Source organism: Phyllobates terribilis, unplaced genomic scaffold, assembly GCF_046119375.1.
Source record: "Phyllobates terribilis strain yellow unplaced genomic scaffold, ASM4611937v1 Scaffold_350__1_contigs__length_1981717, whole genome shotgun sequence".
Classification (NCBI taxonomy): Eukaryota; Metazoa; Chordata; class Amphibia; order Anura; family Dendrobatidae; genus Phyllobates; species Phyllobates terribilis.
This window is the reverse complement of record NW_027363110.1, coordinates 403,684-414,623: the sequence shown is the minus strand read 5'-3', so window position 1 is coordinate 414,623 and position 10,940 is coordinate 403,684.

The window sequence follows — 10,940 nt, the reverse complement described above, 5'->3', positions numbered from 1 at the left end:
TGGCGATGATGCTCAAGTCATTGTCTGGGTAGTGGGTTATGTCAGTGTCACTCCAATACTGCTTAAAAAGTACATAGGGGATGGTAGTTACTTGTGACCCGGTATCCAGCGGTACACTCATGGGGATACCGTCCAGCACTATGGGTAAAACTGTGCGTCCCCCCCCATGTATTCATCACGCCAATTAGACGGGCCTAATGACCTTATGCCTGGGGGTTGGCCCTCTGCCCCAGGTCAGACCCATTTAAAGTACAGTACCTGGCTACGTGTCCCGGCTGGCTGCAACGGCGGCAAATCGGCTGTCCATCCTCAGTGTAACAGTCGGTGGGCCTCCCTCTGAACGACAGGATCCTCCTCTGTCGACGCCACTGGACATCCTCCGGACTTGAAGCCAGCTTGATTGGTCCTGACGAGTCCATCTGTAATGACTGTACGGTCCTGGTCAATGCAGCAACACTCTTTGTTAGTTCTTGGACCTGGTGGTGCAGGTTTGCTGGCGGGGATGGGTTTAGAGCCTGCACATCAGCCCCCACAAGGTCTGCGGGGTAGGGCGCCGCCCCCTGGTGGTAAGTGATGGCAGGGCGCCGGGAAACTACAGCGCCACCTGGTGCGGGTTCTCGGAGCACCCGGATGGCCCTATCTTTGAACTGTGCAAAAGTCAAATCGGGGTTCTGTAGGGCCATGAGGCGCAGCTGGGTTCTGTGGGCGCTGGACAGCAGACCTTCTATGAACTGCTCAGTCAATAATTTATCTGTATCCTGCACGCTGCCAGGGTCAGCTTGCTTGATTGCTCCCAAGGCTTCCTGTAAATTTAGGCCATAATCTCTGATGCTATCTTGAGCTCGCTGCTTACATCCATAGAACCACATTTTGATTTCTGCTGAGGTACGGGTATCAAAGGTGTCCCGTAGATGGGTCAGAACCCCCCTTACAGTCCTTTTCTCCTCAGCTGTGCAAGACTTTACCTCCCGCTGGGCCGCACCAGTTAACTGCCCTATCAGTATGCTTACTTTCTGTTCTTCTGTCAGGGGATAAACTTTAAACAGGCTATACAGTCTTTCTTTAAAGTCACCCAAGGTATGCTACTCGCCGGCATACTGTGGCAGCCAGGCTGCTCCGGGGATATAGGGCATGGAAAACGGCATCACAAGCTGCAGCAGCTACGCTGGTGGTAGAGGGTCCCTCCGCGTCCGACATCTTCCTCCCCCCTAGTTAACCGTGGCCTACCTTCCGGCGATCCTCTTCTGTACGCCGTGGCTCCGCTCGCGATGCTCTGGGCGAGGACCTTGCGTCGCACGGTGATGACGCCGGCGTCCGCTGGATCTCTTTCCAGGACCTTGCGCAGCGTCTCAGCGTAGGGCGGGGCTATAGGTCTTGCGCATTTTTGACGTCCATGCCCCTCTTCTTCCCGCGCGGCGTCCCGAAGATGGCGCCCGATGGCGGGAAACTGCAACGGATGGCGGGAAATGGCCCGAATGGCGGGAAACTTCACCCAGGTATGTATAAAGTCTTTTTCAGGCACACAATACCCGTTTGTGGCGGGTTGGTCACAATCCTGCCGACTACGCCAAAAAGCTGACTCACCCCCTGGGCTGTGGGATACCCGGAACCGGGCTTCTGTACGACGCTGGGGGTAGTAGTGGCAACCCGATTCCGTGGCTCAGGATGGTCAGACCAAATGTTGTGGCAGTCTATTTATAGATTTGTGAATGTCCGACTACACCACCCGTGGATTGCGGTCAGGGATAACCGCCGCTGCAAGGCAGACCGCTGAGGCTGGTGTTGGTGTGCAGCACAGGGGTAGGATAACTCCCCACGGGAAGAGTGTAGCCTCAGGGCAGTGTAGGTGAATGCTGGGGGTGATAGTGCAGGCCACAATAGTAAGAGTTCAGAGTCCGCTTCAAACAGTCCAGGGTCTTTATTGTAGGTGTTATTAATGACCCAACAGTAGTACAGGTTAGGAATGGGCCTGGGTGTCTGAGAGCATTCGGGCGAGCCCCACTGGTCAGGGTGAGTGTGTAGGCCTACCGTTCTCTCTATGCTCTTTCTGACTATCCCCCTCTTTGTGGTGTAATAGCCCACGTCCCTGAGCTGGCCGTGTACTTCTCGCCTGTATGGCTTGCGACTCGGGCCTTGGGTACCTTTTGCTTTCTCCTCGCTGTACTGGTCCCTCTGTGTGGCGGAGCCTCCAGGCTTCTTAGGCCAAGGGACCTGCAATCCCTTGCGAGTTGGTTCTCTGCTGCTGGGCTTACAACCCTGACAGCTTCGGACTCCAATGTCCGGTTGTGTGATTCTCTCAGCCAGGAGCGGCTCTCATCGCCTCTGTCCCTGGCTTGCAGTTTCTCCTCTGCCTCACGGACTCCTCAGCTACAGCTGAACTGTCCCTTCTTCTCTGGGACTAGTCTCAGTCCTGAGCTAGGTCGTCCAGTTCTCTCTAACCCTACCCCCAGTTCCAGCTTTTATAGGGGCAGCCAGCTCCCCCTACTGGCCTAGGACAGGAGGTGCTGTATGCTAATTGTCCCTAACCAGGGAACCTCCCTCCTGCTCTCAGACACAGCCTTTAATATTTGTGGCATCCAGACCTGGGGTGACACATATACACACAACAAGCTTTATAGGAAAGTAATGTATATAACTGAAATTACGTGTAGAAGTGGGATTCCACTGATTCTGATCAGAAGGATGAGTGCTTTAATGCGGAAAGAGAGGTTAATTCCCCCACTGACTCAGTAAAAGCACATCCCATACATCGCAGGCGGATCATAGATACCCCTGTAGGTGCACAACAGAGAGATGTGTTGGAGGATTATAGTCAGCAAGAACTTAATGATCTTCATGATTGTTTTTCTCAAAAAGCCAATGAATCATTGATTACTTGGGAGGTAAGACTGTGGGAGATAGGGGCCCATGGAGTACAAGTGGATACAGTAGATGGTCCCAAGTTTGTGCAACTAAGTCATGATCCTGTAGTGAAGGAAGCGTTCTGTACACTGCGGATTCGGTTGCAACATTCGACTTGCAGTATACTGGATGTTGTGGCTATGGCATTACAGCCTAAAAATCCATCTGAAGCAGATTGGCCCCCTAATAAGAAGCCATGGTTTACATTAAAAGATTGTTCCCATAGGTTGAAGGAAGAGGTCATGAAAAAATGCTATTTCTGTAAGGACCTATGATGACTACATGGCAGTCCTAGTTAGTGTGTCTGTCAGAAATCGCATAATCAGGGCTGCTCCCCAGCTTATAAACATATAATGATGACCCTAATGGTAAACCAGACTGGGAAGACCATCTCCAACACCCTAGAGGCAATTCGGCAATTGGGTAATTTGGGAGATTGGGGCCCCAGGACTAGTGGTAATTTTGTTTCCGGAGAGCAGCGTAGAGAATCTAAAAACAATAACAATGGCTCCCGCATATCGCGCAAGGATATGTTTATTGCCTTGTTGAAAGATGAGGTTCCCAAAGAGGAAATTGATGGGATTGGTACTGACTAGTGATGAGCGTGCATGCTCGCTACTGCTCGGTGCTCCCCCGAGCATTTCACTGCTCGAGATGTGTGGCGCCCCTGAGGGTTCAGTCGCCACAGGGGTACTGCACCTCAGCTCGAAGTGTGGTATCTCCTCTTCCAGGTAAGGATGGAGCATTTCTCAGGACCCCACTTTACCACTCAACACTAAACCACTCCTGTCCAGTAGGGGGTCTAAATGCACCAGGGTGCTGCCCCAGCCCGGGATAGAGGAGATGGGGGGGGGAACCAAAGATGGGGGGAACCATGTAGTGGGTGAGGGTGGAGAACATACTTTTAGGAAACACTTATTCTTTCATATTTAATCTACGGCCATGTTAAGTTCAAGGTCTTTGATTGTGATATTCGTCTGTGATTGTGGTATTCGTCTGTGATTGTGGTCTTCTGCCAGAGTCCAGCAAAAGTCTGCAGCTGACTGAAGATACACGGTCCTCGTTCTCTGGCCTTGAGACGAGGAGCGGGTCTGAGTTAACCACTGTCTCTACCCGGTCAAGGTCCTGACCTAAGAAGGCCTGGAGGGGAGCAGGCAAAAGGATCCCAGGGGGGATACGGACGGAGCGGAGTGGCCACCTGTACTCTTTATTCTGGCCTAGTCAGAGGGATTCCTGCTGCAAGAGGGGTGACTGGCCCCCGATATCTGACTTTGTTACTTCACGTCTCAGTCAGAAAAGCCCGGAGGCTTAGTGGATCCCAGGGGGGATACGGACGGAGTGGCTTACGCCACCTGTATCTCTTACACTGCGTTTATCCAGTGGGACCCGGCCTTACACCTCGTTCTAACCACACACAGTCAGGAGAAGACTTAGTGGGAGAACTTACCAAGGAGAGGAACACACACCAGAGGGGTCTCGACAGGTGCTCCTGATCTACCTGGAAAGTGCTGGACCCACCATCCCGGTGGTCGCAGTACGCCGTGAGTAGCAGAGGGAAGCTTTTGCGGCTGAAGTTCATCTGAAAGTGAGTAAAAGCCCTGGATGACTTCACACACCGCCTCAGCCTGTTATTTCCTGCGCGGCACTGCACCCACCATTCCTTCTCACACTGCCCTGAGGCCTGCTCCGCCTGTGGGGAGCTGTCCCATCTTAGCAGCCCGTAACACCAGCCTCAGTGGACTGTAGCAGCGCTGGTGTCCATCACCGGAAACCGCAGGTGGCGTAGTCGAAATATCACTCTTACTTGAAAGGCCAATATTTTTATGTGACGGCCCTGGGCACGGAACGGTCCAGGCCACGACTGCCTCCCCCGCTACCCCTACACTGACCCGGCTCTGAGTAAACCCATATCCCAGGGAGGGCTGGAGCGTCGCAGATGCTCGGCGCTCGCCGAGTATTTCCGGGGGTTGCTTGGCGGGAACTCGGGTCTCCTCCCTGCATGTTTGGTGCTCTTTAGAGCGCCAAGCAACATGCAGGGATGGTCTGCCACACACTGTAATGCCGCAGCCATGTTGGTTGTGGCATTACAGTGATTGGCTGGCCGCACAGCGTCATCAGGTCTATATCAGACCTGGCGCCGCCATGCTCGTCACAGTCACTCCGGAATCAGACAGTGTAGGGAGAGCTGCTGCTAAGCTAGGGAGAGATTTGCTTGTTTCTAGTTAGTGTAGGTATGCCAGACTATATTAGAGACACATATTCATCTCAACTAACAGTCCTTCTGAGGACTAATCCAGCTGCAGAGATATCAGTGCTAGGCAGGCAGGCAGAGTATATAGCAGACTGCAGTGCACATAGCAAGAGGGTCCATTCCAGTTCTGTCTGCTGCTTTTCCAGATATTTCCAGAAAATAGCCCTAGGTATCGGGTCAGGAATATATATATTTTTATTTTAATCCTGATTATATACTTAAAAAGCAATCCAGAGAACACCATTTTTCATCGTCATTTGCTTGTTGGCACTGCAGAGTACAGCCAGGTCCTTTTCATATTACAGCGCTAAAAATGCAGCTATTTAAAACTGGTTTGTCCATCACACGGATCACATATAATTGCGCTCCAATTTGAGCCATTTGTAGTGAGCGTGGAAGATATTGTCGTCCATTTTAAATGGACAAGGCACGTGGCAAGAGACGGGGAACTGGACGTGATGGTGATGGTGCATGCAGAGGCCGAGGCCGTGGGCAAGCTGAAATTGTGCCACAACAAACACCCACTGCTTCTCGCTCGACCTTCCTGTCCCAATTAATAGGGGACCATAGAACACCACTATTGAACACAGAGCAGTGTGAAAAGGTTAGTGGTTGGATAGCAGATAATGCTTCCAGTCACTTAGCCACCACCACCACCACCACCCTGTCTTCCACACAGGTCAAGTCTCAGTAGCCGTGAGTCTGGACTGCATATTCCTCACCCTGATCCTCCCCTTCCTCCCACCATGCCGAGTGCCCAGAGACAACTGATCCCACACTTGGACACTCCGAAGAGCTGTTCACTTTTCCATTTATAGATTCGGGCCTCTTGCCTGGTCTACTTGAAGCGGGGCAAGAGAAGATCGCATTTAGCAATGCCCAAATATTTGAGCAGCCACGGTCATACGAAGGCGATGGTGGGAAAGTGTCACGAGAGGTGGACTATGAGACACAATTGCCAGAAAGTCAGGAGGAGGACCATTGTGCGGAGGTGGAAGACGAGGTGGTGGATGATATAGTAACTAACCCAACCTGGCAGGAGGACATGCAGAATGAGGACAGCAGCACACAGGGGGAGGAAGGAAGAGCACCCCAACAGGCATGAAGATGCACTGTGGTGGTCGCAAACAGAAGGCGAGAAAGAGTTCCCAGTAACACCAACTCGACGGACGTTGCCAGTGCAACTGTTAGGTCTTCTCGAGTCTAATTGATTTTTAAAGACTCTGCCGATAACCCCAAAAAGGCCATTTACACCACCTGCCAGGCCAGCATTAGGCCAGAATGATTAGGCACATGGCAGCAAAGCACCCGACTTTGTGGGCCGAACCCCAGGGTCCAGGAACAGTGTCTGCAGGTGACACCACTGCTTCTTCCGCTGTTTTGTGTGCAAGCCAATCCCCTGTCCATAGTGCATGCGAAGATGCCTCCTGCCCTGCACCTGTCGTTGCACAATCTCAAATAGCATCATCAGCAAGCACGTCCTTGTCCCAGCGCAGCATTCAGTTATCCATACCCCAGTCCTTGGAACGCAAGCGCAAATACGCAGACAACGCCCCATAGGCCACACTACTAAATTTCCACATTTTGCGACTGCTTGCGCTCGAAATGTTGCCTTCTAGGCTCGTGGAGACGGAAGCTTTCCGCGACCTGATGGCAGCGACCATCCCTCGGTACTCGGTCCCCAGCCGCCACTATTTCTCCTGATGTGCCGTCCCTGCATTACACAACCACGTGTCCCACAACATTAGCCATGCCCTCAACAATGCAGTTACAGGGAAAGTCCACCTAACCAGGGACACGTGTACAAGTGTTTGTGGTTAGGGACGGTACATCTCGCTGACGGCACACTGGGTTAACATAGTGGAAGCCCAGTCGGACCTTGGGACGGAACACATCCTCCCGATGCCGAGGATTGCAGGCCCTAGGTCAATCAGGGTTGCCCCCCACAGTCTACAGCTCCTGCACCTCATCCTTCTCCTCCTTTTCAGCCTCAATCTCCGAAATGACCACATCAGTCACAAGCTGGAAGCACTGCCTCAGCCAAGCGGGCTGTGCTGAAGCTAATATGCTTAGGTGGCAAACCGCACAATGCTGAAAAGTTGTGGACAGCTCTGAAAAAGCAAGCAGATCTGTGTCTGACACTACTGAACCTACAGTCAGGCATGGTCATGTGTGACAATGGCCGGAACCTGGTGGCGGCTCTGAGGTGAGGCGAGCTCACACATGTACCATGCCTGGCCCATGTGTTTAACCTCGTGGTTCATCGGTTTCTCAAAACCTACCCAGAGCTGCCGGATCTGCTCATCAAAGTACGCCGCCTGGGTGCCCATTTTAGAAAGTAAGGTACAGCTTCCGCTGCCCTTACCGTGCTTCAGCAGCGTTTGCAGCTTCCGGCTCATCGACTGGTGTGTGATGTCTCCACGCGTTGGAACTCTACACTGCAGATGTTGGAAAGAATTTGTTAGCAGAAGAGGGCAGTTGTTCACTACCAGCATCAACAAGGCTGTATTCAGTTCAGACTCCACACAAGACCTCAGGGGTGGACATGGATAGCAGACATCTGTACCATCCTCCAAAATTTTGAGGATTCCACCAAGATGGTGAGCGGTGATGACGCCATAATTAGCGTCACCATCCCGCTTCTCTGTCTGCTGAAACGCTCTCTGCTCAGAAGCAAAGAGGATGAATTGCAGGCGGAGCACAATGAGATGGAGCAAGGAACCATACAGGATGATTACACACAGTCCAGCCTCATCTCATCCCAACGGGGATTGGGTGACAATGAGCAAGAGAAGGAGGAGGAAGAACAGGAGCTAGTTTCTTGCGCTATAGACGGTACTACCTGCACAACTGTCATACCGTCAGTTCAGCGTGGATGTCCTGAGGACAGGGAAGAGGAGGAGGAGAGCATGATCAGTCATCCTCTTGGTGAGGACACGGAAGTCTTGCCTGTTAGCAGTCTGGCACGCATGGCTGAGTTTGTGTTACGCTGCCTTTCCCGTGACCCTTGCGTTCTCCAAATTTTGGGTGACAGTCATTACTGGTTGATGACACTTCTAGACCCACGCTACAAGGAAAACATTATATCTCTTATTCCTGAGGCGGACAGGTCTACAAAAATGGGGCAGTACCAGAAGGCCCTTGTTGTGGAACTATTAAAAAAAATTCCCTTTTGAAAACGCTGGCAGCAGAGGTCACAGTTCATTGGACAACCAAGGAGTACAGCCGAGAGAGACACAACTCCAATCCAGCAGAGGCAGGGGAACACTGTCAAAGTTCTGGGAGAGTTTTCTCAGCCCCTCCCATTGCACAGGCCCTGAGGTGCGGGTTACTCTCACAAGGAGTGCAAAGTTTGGGAAGATGCTGAGGGAGTACCTTGCCGACTGTACCAATGTCCTCCATGATTCCTCTGTGCCTTATAATTATTGGATATCCAAGCTGGACACGTGGAATGAACTGACTCTCTACGCCTTGGAGGTCCTGGCCTGCCTGGCCGCTAGCATTTTATCAGAGAGGGTTTTTAGTGCCGCTGGTGAAATTACAACTGATAAGAGCATCCACCTGTCAACTGTAAAAGCTGACAGGCTGACTCTTATAAAAATGAACAAGGGCTGGATTGGGCCAGACTTCTTAACACCACCATGATAGCAGCGTAACATAAACTTAAATCCAGTGTCTTTTTTTGGGAGGTGTATTCCCATGCATCTTTTCACAGCCACACATGGGTATACGCTTCCTGATTTTGGATATTTGCTTCTGGTCTTCAATATGTTCATTTATACCCCCCAGGGGTAAATGTTTGTCAGCCCATACGCTTAGTGCATGGGCATTACAAGTATAGGAGACCCGCTCCTTTCTAATGGGAACATTTTTTTATGAGGCCCTCCTCCACATCTTTTCCAAGGTGCATTGGAGTGCCTCCAAATTTTTGGCGCCCTTGCATTCACTGCATAGGCCAACACAATGGGAGACCCACTTCCTATTAATAGGAACATTGTTTTCAGGAGGCCCTCTAACCTCCACGTCTCTTCCAAGGGACATTGGAGTGCCTCCCAATGTTTGGCAGCCCTTGCATTCACTGCATAGGCAAACAGCATGGGAGACCCACTTTCTAATAATGGGAACATTGTTTTCAGGAGGTCCTCCTCTAAGTCTCTTCAAAGGGGTACTGGGGTGCGTCCAAATTTTGTGCAGCCCTGCCACTCACTGCATACGCAATAATAGTATAGGAGACCCACTCTTTAGTAATGGGAACAACAAAGCACAGCCGGCTGATGGCTCTCTAAGAATGGTGAGGGCTGACTGCTGGCCCTTTAAGAATAGAAAAGGCCGCCTGATAACCCTATAAAAATAGGCTTTGTGACTTTCAGAGTGCCTCCTTCATAAATGAAACAGGATGTGTCTGATGTGTCACACACCACATGGCCAGATAAGGTTGTAAAATATTAAAATTACATCTCCCGGTGAATGCATTTGTCACGGTTGAATGCAAAAAGGCATCAAAAACGCTGGTGTGGAGGAGTATTTTTGGTTTTGGTTATTTATTTTGCCTTATATACAAGTCATTACCCTGTAAAGGATGTTCCTTAACATATTTCCCAGGAAAATCCATTTTGGTTTAGTTTTTGTATGTTTTATTGTGAGTTCGTAAAAGTGGCGTAATACCTCTGACAACGTTGTTCACAGCAGTGACCTGGGAGTCAGAAATGCTTTCAGGGGTCTTCCCCATGCTGTTCCCATGTCATTTGAGCACTGTTCCCATCGATTTGGGCAATTTTTAGGCCTCTGCAGACCTCCGGGGGGAGCCGCCTGAAAAATGTTCGAATTTTTCATAGACTTACATTGGGCTCATTGCTCGGGTCGAGCATTCCAATTTGCTCGACTCGAGCATTTTAGTGCTCGCCCATCACTAGTACTGATGAAATGTGGAAATTATACCAAAAGCGAGGGCTTCATAAGAAATCAGGAAGTTTACAAAATAAAAAGGTGACAGTGGAAGATTCTGGATCCCCACAGCGTGGGCGTAGTTGGACACGGAGAGAGCGGGAGGGCCCACTCCGACTTCGTCCCCAGTGAAACCCACAGCGCCGGGGTTTGAGGATCTTTACGCTGAAGTAAAATTGCTGTTGCAGGAGGTCAAAACACAGCGACAGGAGTTGACTTTTTCTCCCAGAGAGGTTTCCCAGTCAGAGGGAGACACAAGTGATTGACTTCTTGGCCGAGCCCTCCACATAGATAGACGCCCTCATGTAAATTTGGTCATTAATTGGCAAAATAAGAATAGGGGCTCACAACAATAAATGTTATTAATCTTAACCAATCACAGTATATAAACTAAAGGGAAGACATTTTAAAATTATATATTTATTAAGGTATAAAGTTAAAAACATACCAAACAATTGTGCAAAAAAACAAAACAACCCTGACTCACAGGCTAACAGACTAAACATTGTATACTAATTACCAATCAAACAGAAAAAAAACCCAACCAATAACCTAGGTTATAATCATGGTTCAGCTTCCCATCTACTGTTAGTAGTTATATTGTCCGAGGTCAGCCTATACTCTCCTAGGTATACCTAAACAAGTAGTATATTGGTTAGATGATTTCAGTATGACATATCTATAACCATCCACTCAAAGGAAGATGCCTAGTACCCAATTTCAACTATAACCATCCTTTCAGATGAAAAATGCTTAATGCCCGACGCGTTTCACCACCAACTGTCGTAGCGGCTCTTCAGGGGCAACACAAGTTAACAAGCCAATATATGGTTATGTATAACAC